Source organism: Aulonocara sp. 'chitande type north' Nkhata Bay, linkage group LG2 (assembly GCF_057382095.1).
Source record: "Aulonocara sp. 'chitande type north' Nkhata Bay isolate Kocher_YH1m ecotype deep benthic linkage group LG2, A_spYH_male_GT1.1, whole genome shotgun sequence".
In the NCBI taxonomy this organism is placed as follows: Eukaryota; Metazoa; Chordata; class Actinopteri; order Cichliformes; family Cichlidae; genus Aulonocara; species Aulonocara sp. 'chitande type north' Nkhata Bay.
Window position 1 is genome coordinate 21,333,633 of NC_141345.1, and position 11,865 is coordinate 21,345,497.

Below are 11,865 nucleotides of genomic sequence, written 5' to 3' on the forward strand. Positions count from 1 at the left end.
GTTGCCCGGGCGGTGTGTTTTGGATCATTGTCATGTTGGAAGACCCAGCCTCGTTTCATCTTCAAAGTTCTCACTGATGGAAGGAGGTTTTGGCTCAAAATCTCACGATACATGGCCCCATTCATTCTGTCCTTAACACGGATCAGTCGTCCTGTCCCCTTGGCAGAAAAACAGCCCCATAGCATGATGTTTCCACCCCCATGCTTCACAGTAGGTATGGTGTTCTTGGGATGCAACTCAGTATTCTTCTTCCTCCAAACACGACGAGTTGAGTTTATACCAAAAAGTTCTACTTTGGTTTCATCTGACCACATGACATTCTCCCAATCCTCTGCTGTATCATCCATGTGCTCTCTGGCAAACTTCAGACGGGCCTGGACATGCACTGGCTTCAGCAGCGGAACACGTCTGGCACTGCGGGATTTGATTCCCTGCCGTTGTAGTGTGTTACTGATGGTGACCTTTGTTACTTTGGTCCCAGCTCTCTGCAGGTCATTCACCAGGTCCCCCCGTGTGGTTCTGGGATCTTTGCTCACCGTTCTCATGATCATTTTGACCCCACGGGATGAGATCTTGCGTGGAGCCCCAGATCGAGGGAGATTATCAGTGGTCTTGTATGTCTTCCATTTTCTGATGATTGCTCCCACAGTTGATTTTTTCACACTATTAGATTATTCTGTTATTATATGTTACCTTATATATGTAATCAAAGTAGTTGAATTAGAATACTGCTGTAGATCACATTATACCCTTTAATATAGAGTGTGTGAGCTGTATGTAGTTTAGTTCTCATTATACTTTTGAGTTAACAGAACATATTCACATATTAGTTCATTAGATAAATGTGCATCACTCTGTATCCTTGATCTGCTGGGAATGTGTTACACTGTTTTCTTGACATGCTTAATTGTTGAATCATGAAGAGAAGGTTGTAAGCAGGAGACTCTGTGTCTAAAGACAGGGGAGATAGATAGACCACATTCCACACCCCCACCTTACAGAAAGCAGAGAAACAACTGCCGAGGTCATAACTTAGGCGCTGTAACAGAGAAAAAATGTGATGTTTTGGCTTTTACGACTAGCTGGGGGCCACTAGAGACTATAAAAAGCTGAGCAACCCGTCACCATTTAGAGACATGTGCCTGACCCTCTGGTAGCATCTCTCCTGTCCGGACGTTGTAATGCTCTGACTGTTGAATTGTATGGAAATAAATGATTGTTGATTGAGCATTTATACACCGAGTATTGTCCCTCCTTCAGCCCAAAGATTCCAAGAATTGGGAGAATTCAACAACTTGGTGCCGTGACCCGGATCTTTGGTGTGCTGAGGAGGTGTAGATTTGGCCTTTGGTGAGATCGTGGGGCAAAGTGAACAGAAGGCCGGCCTAAAACAGAAAGGTAAGCACAGCCTGTTGTATTATAAATACCAAATGTGCATATTGGGCTTTCCAAATTAATCTGTTCGCTGAGTCACATGTATTTTCACAGTAAATTTGTCGGTGTCTGGTTTTTGGCGCAAGATACTAACAACATAAGTTGAGGCTGAATTCCAGTGTGTTAAATAAACTGCTTCTACCGAGATACTAATAACATACTACGTTGGACTAGTTGCAGTAAACTGCTTCTACCGAGATACTAATAACATACTACGTTGGACTAGTTGCAGCCACTTTACCTTCCACATTTAATTTTGTCTAATACTGGCTTCTGTAGCAATAATACGTTAGAATTTCTTCTGAAGACGCGGCCATTAGTCCAGTACATTGAAGTCGAGGTTTGTTTATTTTGTTTATGGTGTCAGTGACGTCCTGGCTTTTGCCGGCTATGAAATAGAAGTTGATTTAAGGAAAAGCAGATGCTGGCTTCACGGTGCAGTTGAACGCTGGCAACGCGAGAGCGAAACACGTCCGTAGGTTTGGTTTATGATACGGCGTGTTCCGGTGGTGCGGCCGTGAAGTGCAGTAGTGGTTGGTGCTAGTTTTAGTACATTGGATAGAGGTTTTGACGGTGGTTTGTGGCGTCAGTCGAGTATAAAGGGCTGCGGTCATAATACAAAGTAAAAATTTAGTACATAGCAACACCTGGTTTATGATGTCAGGTATAACTTCGGGGATGCAAGCATCACTTTTATGATGCGACTTTGCCCCGTGGTGGCGGTCATAAGCGCAGAGAAAGGGGTATTTTGGTCTATGGTGCAGTGTGCTTTAAGAAGATCTAATAGTTGAGCTCAGAGGTTTCTGTGCAAATTTCTGCTGATGAGAGGCGCTCTCTGTGTGTCACACTGATGGTGTAACGCGCTGTGTGTGTAAGGCGCGCTCTGGCCGTGGGTGAGGCGCGCTCTGAGTGTGCTTTTTGTGTGTGTGAAGTCTGAACACAGTGACAGTGACGGTTGATGTGTTTGATTAGGAGGACATTAGAGCAAAGACACATTTTAGGATCAAAGGTTGATGCCTAGTGTACCTGTGGAACATTTTGCCTATGGAGTGGCGACCCTCCTGTTCGTGGACGCGCGGGCAGGACCGGCGGCGTCCGGGTGCCGAGGTGGTGACTTGGGGAGGTGAGGGCCCCCGCATAGCTACGGAAATAACACTGGAACGGCCGTGTAATCACGGGTTCACATTTATTCCGGACTAGAACAAGACACATTTTGCGAACAAAGGTTGAGTCTAGATTAGTAAAGAAATATAAAAAGGTTGAATTCCTCGTTTCAGTGGTTGAAATTGTTGTGTGCCTGTCCCCTGACGAGTGTGAAATTAAAATAAAGAGGGAATTTGGAGCCACATAGAGATAGACGGGCATAATTGGGTGTATTACTCTGTGGTGTAATAAAAATAAAAAGGAGAGATAGTAAGAGGTGTGCAGTGGAGAATTATGGAGGAGTACAGAGAGGAATGTGTTGGGAGACTGGCGTACAGTTTACGCTGTCAAGGTAGGCGGGTTGCCTGCTTATCTGTTTAACAGTGATGAAAATGAAATTAAATAAATCTCTTAGTGTGTTAATACAGGAAGCTGCGGACCTGGACCAACTGCCCCCACAAGCACAGCGGCCGAAGCAAAATTATAGGTAATGGGAACCACACCCAGCACGAATCAGCAGCTGTGAAAAAGACAGCAGCGAGGAGAGAATTAGAGGAGAAATTAAGAGAAGTTTTAACACATAAAATTGGGGCCAACGGACTTGTGGAGGTTGGGAAGGCGTCCGGAGCATCACAACAAAAAGGTGAAACAAAAACACACACAAGCAGAGAAATCTGAGAGAAAGGCTCCTTTTAAGGTAACGCCTAGTTTGAGAAAAGATAAAATTAACCTGCTTTTATACAAATGCACATACACGCAATGAAGAAACAGCTTACACTCATGAACACGTGAAGATTTTCCAGCAAGGTTAAAGAAAAATTAACATACTTAAATGATGAAGTCTATACATTACTGACAAAGAAACCCTCTGGGTTGCAGGACAACAATTTAACTAAAAAAAAAAAAAAAAAAAAGGAACACTGGTCTAACCAACCAGGCAAGACGCAACAAATTTAGTGGTAAAAAGAGTCAAATTGTGACATGTTTTCTGTTGATTGATTAATAAAAGTGATTACTGAATGAAAGAAAATTCCTTTTTTGGGTTTTTAAACATGATCTTAAGAATTTTAATATGTACTTGTGTTGTCCTGTCAACTTGGTGGGTTAGGAGTTGATTATATCGGGAGAGAAAAAAAAAAAAAAAAAAAAAAAAAAAAGGGGGAGAGAAGGCTGACACAGGGCCTGGTCCCGGTGTGTCTCCCCTCTGAATAACACAGCCAACACAACATCATTTTCCTGTTCGTTTGTTTTTGTTTTGTTTTGTTTTTGTTTTTTCTATACATATTTAATTACAGGCTGCTTTGCCGGCCCTGAAAGCCGAGGCTGACTGGACTCCTGCTCTCCCCCATACGTGACACTGACCAAATGCTGCAACAGCTGGACCCACAACTGTCACGGCTCAACGGCACGAGGGAACAGGGATGGACACAGGCGCAGAAACCAACCCGGAAGCGAGGTGACAGAAAACAAATGATTTATTTCCGCCCACAGGAAAACAAAGGTGAAACACAAAGCGACGCCACCACACTAGTGGCGCGTAGGATTCGTCTGTGATAATGAGGGCGACCTAGACACCTCTAGGAGACGGCTGAACAGCGGGGACAGCGGGGAGGTAGAAACAGGACTAGGTAGGGGCCGGGGCACTGGAACAAGAGGAGATCACGATCAGAGGGATCCAGCAGACAACCAATAATCCTCCGCAGTTGAATTGAATTGCCTTACTTGGTTTCAGATGGAGGGGACAGGTGGAGCGGAAAACCCGGAAGCGGTCGAGGCGTGGGGAGGCAGGCAGGTGAGCAGTGGGCCGGCAGGCCACGTTGTGTGAGCAGCTGGCGGCCCAGGTCCAGGAGGACGGGAGCGAGGGGAACAAGATCTCCACTCCGGGTGCTATCGCTGAGGACAAGAAAAGACAGGTCAGTCATCACACGGCGTTAAGACAAGGTTTAGGATGCTCCACTGAACTAACATGGGAATAGCAGATACTCAGGCGATGAGTGGTTGAGAGCGCAGGTCTGATATACCGCTGGCACGATTGCTCACAGGTGGTCAGCCAGGGAGGGGCAACCGGACTCCGCCTAAAGGAGGAGGAGCCGCTGTCTGAGACCTGCAGGTGCCCAACCAGACCATGACACACAACAACAACCTGAGAATGTCAACAGACCTGCAGGAATGTGATCTCATGCAGCCGAGACGGAGAGCACTAAACCTAAGGCCCGTTTCACTACACGGGGGAAAATTCCCAGACTGCGTCAGCTGACAGAGCTGTGACGAGACGCCCGCCAAGCCCGAATGAAAAGTAAGGCCGAGCGAAAGAATGCTGACCTTGATAACTTTGCATTCACACTGTGCAGGACAGTGATGGACCAACACGGATGATCGGGTGGCGAAAAAGGGCGTGACCGAGACAAGAGGAGTAACTGAGGACAGAAGGCACCTCAGAATGGACAAAAACACAGAAGAAGATGCAGGTTTCACCTGCGGTGAACATCGACACTGGAGAAAGGACTGCCCCAATTGGGGTCAGAACCAGGACGGACTGAATTTTGAGCAGCAGCAGCAGCAGCAATGGTCGCAAACAAACTGAAAAGGAGGGGGGCAGGACCCCAGGGCATGCTTCAGGCCGTGGTCTACCCAGAACACCAGAACAGGAAAGTGATGAACACAAACACCCACACAAACACACACATCTACATGCACTGACTCAGAATGAAGAGAAACAAACACACACACACACACACACACACACACACACACACACACGTCTCCAAACACACAGATTCAGAATGAAGTGAAATACACACATGAACACGTGCACTCGTTGAGTGAGTGAGAAATGACACACACACACACATATACACACACACACACACACACACACACACACACACACACACACACACACACACACACACACATACACACACACACACATTGGAATCAGAGGAGGAGCCAGACATTTGAAACACCCGGGGCTTAGCCCTAAAGGGTAGTATGCATGTGGGATTTTTTTTTTTTTTTGAGGGGGGGGGGGGGGGGGGACTTAACCAAGACATAACCACAATCAGAACTAGATGATAGTAGCACTAAAAATCATCATAGACCTGCACTACACTTATTTAATTCTACCAAAGTACAATATTTAGATTGAGAAAAGTTTATATAATTATTTAGCCTTGTTGTGCAAACAAGCCTGCAGAACTTAATAAATATAGAATTTGAAAAATAGCAAACCTAAAAAGAAACACTAGGTACGAGATACATGAGTACCTATGATACGGTGATACTTTTAGTAAGCAACCATTTGACTAACATGTGTGTCTCACCTGCTCTTGTTCATCTCTGTTCTGTCCTCATTCTCCATCTCAATCTCTGCTCCTCTCTCTCTCTCTTTGTGCTGACAATCATCAAATATACAGTTGAAACCAGATATTTACAAACTCTTCAGATCAAAACAAACACTTTTTTAATTGTAACATCAAATCAGACTAAATGTTTATTTTTTTAGATTGATAAATATAAAAACATATTTGTTAACTTTAAGAGTAAAGAGAGAAACTGTCTGTGTTTTTTAATTGCAAATGGCACCAAATTGTATTCAAACTGAGCCACACTTATGGAGCTCCACAGTTCTTTTCCTGGTGTTTTGGTTGACATCTCTTGATTTTCCCATGTCACAGAAACAGGCTTTGTGTTTTGCCTTATATGCATCCACAGCTGTGCCACCAATTTACTCACATGGACTCTACTAACCTATCAGAAGCTTCTTCAGCTCAGAATGGAATCCTCTGGAGTTTTCTTATTAATTAACAATAAACTTAGTGTATATGTACTCCTAAATTTAATGAAAGTGATAAAAAATAGACAGCTCTGTCTCTCTTTATTCTGACATTTAACTAATTCAAAATATATTTCAATATTTATCTAAAACAAAAGTTTACTCTAAATTGATGTTGTACAGTAAAAATTTTTATGTTTTCTCCCTAAAGTGTATGTAAATATCTGGTTACAAATGTGAATATCCTGCTGTGTACTGAAATCCCTCTTGTTTTGCATAGAAATATACTGAACAACATACAAAGCACAATATATAAAATAACATTTACCTGAGTTTTTTCTTTGAAAGAACCCTCTAATGTCCATTCTTATATTTCAGTACATAACTGAAACCGAATTAGTCGGGGAGGGTAAGAACTGAAAATATGAAATAAACACACGTAAGCTAAGACTCTCTAAAAAATAGCATTTGTTCGGCTTTTCATTTCGCCATTTGTTGATTCACTTGAAGAGCAAGTAAAATAATATTGGTCAAGTGATCAGTTTCATATCAATCTTTCGTGATGCACCGTCATATTTACATTATTTGTACGGTACGAATGATTTGCTTTGGTACCTGGTCAAACTTAAGCTCTCCTTAGTATGGCTGGCTCCGTCTCTCCAACAGCGCACTCACGGGCAGCAGCTCCCCCCGCCCCCTCGCTCAGTCGCTTAGTGCCTGAGCTTGGATCATACCAATATCAGGGGGGGATTCACGCACAGTCGTAAATTCCCACAGTGTGCACTATGTGCTTCGAATATTGTGTGTACTTTTTGTTTTATACAGTTGTCAGCCAGGCATCTAACTATGAAAAAATTACACTCCAAAATACCCCGGGCTTCTGACAAAACAACCCGGGCTTAAGCCCCGTAAGCCACCCCCACGCTCCGCCCCTGATTGGAATGCTGATTCACTGAGAAGTGATCCACATACACACACACACACACGCTGATGCAATGAAGAATGCTTTGCTTACCCAGATAGCAAGGAAACATTGAAACAATGTTGAGTCAATATCAGGCTGTGTCATTGAATCAACGTTGAAGTGTGACGTTGACCTAACGTCACTCTTGCACCCTTTTTTAACGTTGAAACAACATCAGGTTTTGATGTTGAATCAATGTTGAAACCTGACGTTGATTCAACGTTATATTTTCTAATACTGTTGACATTGAAACAATGTCAGATTCTGATATTGAAACACTGTTGAGCTATGGTGTTGATTTTCCACCTCTTTCGCACAGTTGCTTTTTATTAAAACAACAGTTAAATCATGACTGGAAATCTACCTTTCTTTATAGGTATTTTAACCAATACTAAACTACTGCATGTTTCCATCAATACTTCAACCACCTAAACACATAATTGTACTTATTCCTTAAATTGGACACCCTTTATAAAAAAAAACCAAATGTCTCACAATGTATCATGTCAATATTAATATCCTAAAATAAGAAAGCATTGCATGTGATGTAAGAGAGAAAAAAAATAAACAAAAAAAGGTCAATAGGCATGTTTCGTTTGCTAAATACTTTATTAAAAGACAGTTTCCTATTTACGTTTATATGATTCACAGAAGTTTGTAATTTTTTTGCATGATGTGCGTCCTGCACCCACCCAAACGATCTGGGGCGTATCGGAGCCATTTCTGCACTGCTTGTGCAAAGACAAACTCGGACATAGAGTTTGCCCCTAACTGCTGCGTCAGGCTCCAATCAAGGCAAAGCGTCTCACCTATAGACACGTTTTAAGAGATGGAATTAGCGTGTCTCATGTCTTAAATGTGTATGCAAGTGCTTGTGTGTTTAATCAACAGGCCGTTGTTATGTATTTAAATCACATCTGATAGCTATTACAATTTATAGTTACAAAGTGTACATAACCTTTATATACTTACCATTGCCTTATTTGCCTCTTGTGATTGAAGAGCTGGCTCTGCATTGTTTAGCTCCTCAATGTTGTGCAAGGGCAAATCCAGAGGCAGTACCCCAGCATCTACCGATTCATTGCGGATGGCTCTGACCTCCTCACGGAGTTCATTAACAGCTCTCGTCAGGTCTGACAGAAAAAGATAATTTTTTTTTTAAGTATTTAAGAATACAGACAACTTGTCAAACGTTTCCTTGTGTCACACACAGATATGTACAAAGACACTAGACAGTATTTTATTACCTGGTATTTTCACTCGAGGGGCCTGGGGAAACCATTTTTTGGTGGGCTGCTCATCCTCTGAGTCACTATATGTGTACAGGGGATTTGGTCTAAAGAAAAAAAGTTGAAAACGGTCATAAGTAATTACAAATGTGCTTTTGGAATATTTTTTCCTGAAACTCAGCATCTCTGGTTTATTTAAAGTCCTCAGTTCCCTCTGGTCTTCATCGTGTCATTATACTCCTCCATGTTGTGTGCTCAGCTTATGTTTTTGTTATGCTTGCTGGTTCTATCTAATAAAGCTGCACTTTGAGTTGACTTTTGTCTGAGGGTCTTTTGTGCTGTGTGGTAGGTGGGTCTGCTGTCCACCTACCACACAGCACACCTTGACAATATTTTCTGTTACTGCAGTATGCAGAGGACTTCAGCCATGAACTGATTACACACTGGATTGTGAATTCAAATGATTTTCTTGTAACAGTTGATTTCATTTTCAGCAATCAAGTTCATCCTATTGGATTTGTATTGTTAACTCACTGAAGTGTTATTGGGATAACAACAACTAAAGAAACATAGATTAATCTGAAAGGAACAAATCAGGACTTAAAACCTAACCTATGAAAAGAGAGAAACATATTTTTGTTTTGTTTTTTTGTTTTATTTAATTCCTTCTGGGATTTAGATCCAACAGGTAAAGTATGCATAGTATGCGCCCGCGCACACACACGCGCGCGCGCACACACACACACACACACACACACATGCAGCTATTACCCATTTCTTGTTTTTATACTTAAATGATTGTTGAATAAAGACATTGATCTGACACGTGTAAAATGGTAAGTATTTGTATAGCGCTTTTCTAGTCCCTAAGGACCCCAAAGCGCTTTACACAACCAGTCATTCACACACACACATTGGTGATGGCAAGCTACATTGCAGCCACAGCCACCCTGGGGCGCATTGACAGAGGAGAAGCTGCTGGACACTAGCGCCACCGGGCCCTCTGACCACCACCAGTAGGCAACGGGTGAAGTGTCTTGCCCAAGGACACAACGACCGAGACTGTCCAAGCCAGGGCTCAAACCGGCAACCTTACGATTACAAGGTGAACTCCCAACTCTTGAGCCATGATCGCCCCCGCTCAAGTTCATCCTGTTGGATTTGTATTGTTAACTTACTGAAGTGTTATTGGGAGAGCAACAACTAAAAAAACATAGATTAATCTGAAAGGAACAAATAAAGGTTAACTGGTAGGTGGGGGAAGACGAGGTTACATCTGATGAGGAGCTGCAGTGTCCCTCCTTTGGAACAAGCAGAAGCGGTTTTTTTTTCTTCTTTTTCAGGAACTCTTTTCATGAGCACTTTTTTCTCAAGGTTGAGGGTTTTCAACTCATCGTTTGTTTCTGCATGTTGCTTCTCAAGTCTCAAGCATCTTTTCTCCACTTCTTCTAATTTTGCTTGTCTCTCAGTTCTTTAGATGTTGCTTCCTGTAGGCCCTGTATGGGCAGGGATTGCTCAGTAGGTAGAGTGGTGGCCCCATGATCGGAAGGTCGGGGGTTCGATTCCCCTGAACAGCTATCCTGAGATACCCCTGAGCAAGGTACCGTCCTTACACACTGCTCCCCGGGCGCCCAATGGCTGCCCACTGCTTCACTGAGTGAATGGGTTAAATGCAGAGAGGAATTTCCCCAAGGGGACCAATAAAGTACACTTTCTTTCTGTATTAGCTTTGCCGTCTGTATGTCTCTGTTGTATTTTCTTGTGCATGTCTTCCAACTGCTGTTTTCTACTCTGGATTTCTTGAAGCATACACAGCAGGTCTTCATGTGTTTTCTCTAGTTGTTGCTTATGCGCCTACATTTCAGTTTTTTTGCACTTCAAGTTGTTATTAGAAAGTTCTTGGAGTTCTGTGTTTTTTCTCAGCATTTCAGTGATCCTACTCTGCATCTCTGAGAATTGCTTTTCCAGTTTTTTCTTTTCTCCTTCCAGTTCAGTTGTTTTGTACTTCATTTTATTATAAAATTCTTGCAGTTTTAGATTTTTCCTTTCAAAATCCTGGAGAATACGTTTTTCTTCTTTCTGTTTGATGTCCTGTTGCTCTTTCTCTTGGAGAATTTCTTTATTTTTTTCTAGAGCTTCATCAAGCTTTGCTTGCAAGCCTTCATTGTGTTTCTCAATGTACTGAAGCTTGGAATCCATTTCTTTTTGTTTGATGTTTGCTCTTTCTCTTGAAGAAACTCTTGATTTTTGAGCAGTGTTTCATCAAGCATTGCTTTTAGCGACTGCTTAACTGTATTTTATCTCCATGTCTTTGAGTTTGCACTGCATCTCTCTCTTCATTTCTTCATTTTTTTTCCCAGAGCTTCATCAAGCTTTCCTTGGAGCTCCTGATTCTTTTCGTCTTGGAGATCACATTGTTTCTCCTCAATAATGCATTCCTTTTCTTGAAGCAGGTAAGACGGTTTTCTAATTCAGCACTCTTTCTCTCATTTTCTTGCATCAGGAACATAATATTCTCTCTGTTCAAGAGATTTTCATTTTGCATTCCTTCCAAGCGCTTCTCCTCTAGTTCTACTTGTTCATCCCAAGTAAAAGAACTGAGGTAAGGGTCTTCTGGTTCATCCCAGCGAAGAGAGCTGGGGTAAACTTCTTGTGTTTCTTGGTGTTTTCCCTGAGACATCTTGGAGTGTGTAGAAGTGACTATGAAAAGGATCCAAATGTTTTAAAATGTTCAACTAATCAGTAAAGTTTCAATCCCTGTTATTATTATTTTTTAAATGTGTTATTGCAATAACATACAGCAGAACACACATTATATGATTAATAAGACACTGTAACCCAAGTTAATATTGTTTGATGTCAGTTGTATTTTATACATTTGGGGACTGTCCTTAAATGAGCGTGAGTAGTTGTATTTTCATTGCTGTAGTTCTTTTGTACTTTTGCTTTTGGTGTATTGTTCCATTGTCAGTCGTGCCGCACCTTTCAGTCGCAATTTGTTTTTCAGATGTTAACTTCATACGTCATATTTTAGTAATATGTGAACCTTTGTTATAGTGACATGTTTTCATATCATATATAACATCAGTTTGTTTTAAATGTTTTTCTTCTGTGTTGTCTTTAGTATAACGTGTAATGTTGATCATCCACAATGCAAGGTGTCGCACAGTTAAGCAGCATGATTCATTATTGAAGAATGTCATAAACAGTATATAATGGTTTTCTTATCAGTTTTTGACATTTTCCATGAAATGGTTTTCAAATTTAGTCAGAGGTACCCTTTGCTCAGGGGTACCTCAGGGTAGCTGTTCAGGGGAATC

The 11,865-nt window shown here is 42.0% G+C and overlaps 1 long non-coding RNA gene across 1 annotated transcript; it reads right to left on the reverse strand.

Moving 5' to 3' along the window:
- Positions 1 to 3,970: 3,970 nt before the first annotated feature.
- LOC147337732 (uncharacterized) lies at positions 3,971 to 4,697 on the reverse strand. The gene is made up of 3 exons (XR_015131385.1): positions 4,544 to 4,697; positions 4,300 to 4,470; positions 3,971 to 4,220 (listed from the first exon to the last, which is right to left on the reverse strand). It is a non-coding gene; the product is annotated as an uncharacterized LOC147337732 (long non-coding RNA).
- Positions 4,698 to 11,865: the final 7,168 nt, after the last annotated feature.